Genomic DNA, 4,811 nt, shown 5'->3' on the forward strand with positions numbered 1-4,811 from the left:
CCATGAACAAAGCTTCTTTCTTAGAACTGCACGTCTGTGGAATTGTCTTCCGTTTTCCTGCTTTCCGGCTGACTACAATATGGTTGTGTTCAAGTCTAAAGTAAATAAGTTCTTGGTGAGCCGTTCCATATAAGTTATTAAATTTACCAAATTTTCATTACTAATGATTACTATATTGACCAATTTCTACTGTACACTCTTTAACCCTTATCCTTGAGTGGCCTCTGGGCCTTGATAATGTGGTGATGCCTATGTAAAAAAAAAAAAAAAAAAAAAATTATTTTATTTTTATTTATTTATTTTGGGGGGGAGAGTGAACGGCAAGACTGGAGTTTACGTGGAAAAATAATCTCGAACCCTTTATCACATAAAAGGAACTAATTTCCCTAATCACCGGTACGTTATGTCAATAATATAGGTATTTCAGAAGTTGTTTTTGAAAACAACTTAAAGAAGCCCAACTTTTTACTTATTTATTTTAAAACGTTTCACGATCTTTTTTTCACGATATCTTTTTTCTCTCATTTTTTAATTCTTTATTTTAAACAGCATTTTTTTTAATTTTAAACAGAACGTTCCACGATATCTTAAGCACCCTTTCTTTAGCACGGTAACAAAAATACATAAGTACCGAAGGTTTTATAATTAATAAATTTAAATTTGAAATAGAGAAATAATAAATTGCAAGATATTACGCGTGTTTAATATTAAGTTGTATCGTTTATAACTACTCACGTAATTTAATAATAATCATGCGATTCAATTTTTAATTAAAAAATATTGTTTAAACTTAAACTTTAAAAAGTCTGATAATTTATTATTTCTATTTATGTATTGTTTATCATTAAGGTACTAGTGCAGAGAGCGATCCGGACGTAAATATTAACGTTATATTTAAAAAGCCATTCTTAATATGGGGAGGGGAGAGTGTTTTGTACATATTCTATACTTCAACCTTACAATTGAAATAAAAAAAAAAAACATCAAAACTTTAATTAAACTTGGAAATACGATTTAAAAAATAGCGCGGATCATTCTCTGCACTAGTACCTTCATTAAAAAAGGTATTCATTGTGTAAAAAAAAAAACGCACGGAACATATAAGACATTTAAATATGAATAGAACTTTTCATAATTGTAACCTACGAAAAACTTTTTTATTTTAATTAAAAGCAATATAAAAAGAAGTTGTTTTTTTTTTTTTAAGTTGTTTTCAAAAACAACTTCTGAAATACCAATATTGTTTATATATTATTGACATAGTAACGTACCGGTGATTAGGGAAATTGGTTCCTTTTATGTGATAAAGGGTTCGAGATTATTTTTCCACCTAAACTCCAGTCTTGCCGAGTGAACATTTCATTATTATTTGGATTACTCAAACTTTAAAAATCAGGTTTATTCATTTATTTATTATTTGGATTAGTCAAACTACTGTTAACATCCGAGATGAGAACTATAATCGGTAGATTTACCGTTTAGTTGTACAAATAGCCTCGAACCATATAACTTTTTCGAATCTATGTGTACAGTAAAACCAACCCGCCGTTTCGTTGGACAAATAGCCTCGAACGAAATAATCACTAAAAGGGACTCTTAAAGGTCAACACCGGTATCGAGCAGAAGTTTGTTTACATGTTTCACAAAGTTTAAATGGCTAAAATATAATCACGTAATTATTGAAAATGTGATCACGTGATTAAAATTTAATTTTTTAACCACGGTATTTAACAAATTTTTTAAAAAATCATGAAAGATGAAGTTTTAAAATGATTAAACGTGTTTTATTTTATAATTTAAAATGAAAAACATTGAATAATAAAAACAACATTTTCAGTACTTATGTATTGTCGGTACTGTGCTGAAATGATAATGTTATTTTATTGAAAGCCATTCTTAACATGGGGAGGGTGTTTTGTAACTATTCTGTGCTTCCACCATACAATTAAAAAAGAAAAAAAAAAGATATCGTAAAACTTTAATTTAACCTGAAAAACTATTTAAAAATAGCGCGGTACCAAAAATGCATAAGCACCAAATTTTGGTTTGATTTTACAATAGATATTTTTTCTCGGCTGCATATGACGGCAGATGTTACCGCGCTATTTTGATATAGTTTTTATTTTTTTCAGTTTAAATTCAAGTTTCACGATTTTTTTTATTATATAAAGTTGTAATGTGGAAGCATAAATTAGTTACAAAACAACCTCTCCTCCTCATATTAAGAATGGTTTTCAAAATAATAACGTTATTATTTCAGCTCGGCACCAAAATACATAAGTACCTAATATTTAATTTTTATTGCTCAATGTTTTTTTCATTTTAAATTATAAAATAAAATGTGTACTCGTACAGTTTATTAAAGACATTAAAAATGAAAATATCGAGAAAATAAAAAAGGTTATATTGTACGTATCCATTATGGAATGAAGTTCTTTGGAAAAACTTTCACTTAATTTGGTCAAGTAGTTTGTTTTTTTTTAAGCAAAAAAACAAACAATTTGTTATGAGAATCAAAAGGTAGCCGTGTTTCGATTTTTAAGAAGAATGGAGGTATCGGCACTTTAAACTGAGTTATCTCCCCGTGACGTATTCTAACAATCCAAACACGGCCATCTTCAGCGTGCTGTCATATTAACATGTTTCCCCGCTGTAAAAAAAAAAATAATTATAAGTAACTTCTCTGAATTTTTTTTCAGAGAACTTCAGTCCATAACGGATACGTACAATATAACTTTTTTTTCGATATTTTCATTTTTTAATGTGTTGATTAAACTGCACAAGTACCAATAAAACATATTTAATCATTTTCATAATTTTGGTAACGAAAAATACCTGTGCACATCATTCAACTTTGTTTGGATGACCAATTTTCGAGGTGATTAGTGGGGTTCAACCAATAGACACACTAATTCTGCGGTAGTTTTCCAGAGGTTTTCATTCATCAATCAATATCGAAAGAAGACACTTTCAGTTGTTGAAGGCGACAGCTCGACGGATTTCTTACGCTTACGAGATTGATATGTTCACAGCAAACGTTGGTAATGTATACATGCAGATTAGATTATATCAGAACGTTGCGATTGAAGTGGATGATAAACTGGTCGAGAGAATTGACTTTTTGTGGCGTGTATAGAGACGGCCGATTGAGAAAACAGAAACAAGGACGTCCTTACACTCGTTTGTGAAAGATGAAGACATACGGAAGGGAGGTAGCTGGGAATTGAAGTAGTTTTCTGCTTCGAATGAGACATAGGGTAGAATTTCTGATTTTGATTATATTATCGGGGTGAGCGCGTACGCAGACCCCACACTTAGAAATAGCACGTTCGAGTCGTCCACATTTGAGACGATCGCAAAGGTCAACCCAACCGCAGTGCAATGGAAGGGCCTCAGCCTCACTCTGTGGGAACGTCCTTTATGATCACCGTTACCCCTACGTAAGGTAAGGGTATTTATTTGCTTCCTCGCCGAGCAAATTAGGCACAAGGCCGATTTTTAATGTGAGGAGTGAAGGTGAAATGGGGACCAACTCCCCGGGGAGTAGGGGAGCTGGATAGCGACAATTGGTATGAAGGGTTGCCCGTCTTGCTGTTTTTTGCTTGACACTTGTTGTCCAAGCCCCAAAGAGCCCGGGGCGGGCTGCACTGCACAGTGCACTGCACCCTAATAAGGGAAGGTCATCATAGGTTTAACTGAATCAGTTTTGATAACAATAAGTTGCAAATTTCATAATGTAATCATGTAGTTATAGTTTGCTTCTTTTTTTTTTTTTTAATCCATATCTATTTTTGTCATTTGTCTGACTTCGCAGTTTGTGCAAATCCTTTCTTTTTATTTGAGTTGTTTATGTGAAATATTCAGTTTTTGCATTCTCATATGAAGATTATATAAATTATTCGAACTACTGTTCTCATCTTGGATGTAAACAGTAGTTCGATTAATCCAAATAATAATGAAATGTTCAATCTTCAAAAATAAACCTCATTTTATATCTTCATGTATCTTATTTATTTTTATAAATTAGACATATAAAAAATAATAGAAATTTCCAACTAATGACCGGACATTTTTACAGAAGGAACGAAATAAAAATTTCACCGTATTACGATGACCTTGAATTGTCAATTCAATGAATTGATTGCTCTTTAGAAGTTGATTTTCTATTTAAATAATTTCACGTTTAAATCGTGTTTTTCATCTTTTAATTTTGATTCTTTTATATTTTCATATATTTTATTTCTTAATGAATTGAACACACAAAACAAAAGTTGTATCAATTTACTAAAGAAATAAAAAAAAAAAACAATTTTTGTGTTTTGAACACAAAAGAAATATGAATTCATCCCGATGTTTTTTCGTATTGAATTCTTTGAAAGAAACGTAAGTTTGTATCCTTTTCTTTTTATATACTAAAAAAATCTAATCTATAACTTAAAATATAATCTTAAACATTAAAATAAGTTTATTTTGTTTTTTCAAGCCAATAAAATCTAGTTATTATTCTGCCATGCTTTATATATAATACAAAAAAGTGTGGCCTTTGTATTACTGTACACATTGATTCGAAAAAGTTGTCAAAAAAAAAAAACGAATATATAACAAATAAATGTTATCAAAGGCAAGATAAGTTACTTTGATACGCGAAGTTATTACATTGAATAAAAACACTAAAAACATATCCAGTTAGGTAGAAAAGTTATTAGGTGTAAAAAAAAATAATATCCATTAAAGGAATGAGTAATTGATAATACATATTTCAGATTTTAGAGTGGGGATCACTTTCTTATATAATTTAACATAAAATTAGT

At 30.2% G+C, this 4,811-nt stretch overlaps 1 non-coding gene across 1 annotated transcript; it reads right to left on the reverse strand.

Annotated features, from left to right (window-relative positions):
* Nucleotides 1–3,284: 3,284 nt before the first annotated feature.
* On the reverse strand, nt 3,285–3,453 carry LOC145271672 (U1 spliceosomal RNA). Its single transcript, XR_013866069.1, has one exon. It is a non-coding gene; the product is annotated as a U1 spliceosomal RNA (small nuclear RNA).
* Between the last annotated feature and the right edge of the window lie 1,358 nt (nt 3,454–4,811).

The sequence above is a fragment of the Euprymna scolopes genome, chromosome 46 (genome assembly GCF_053919585.1).
Source record: "Euprymna scolopes isolate OS-2025 chromosome 46, ASM5391958v1, whole genome shotgun sequence".
In the NCBI taxonomy this organism is placed as follows: domain Eukaryota; kingdom Metazoa; phylum Mollusca; class Cephalopoda; order Sepiida; family Sepiolidae; genus Euprymna; species Euprymna scolopes.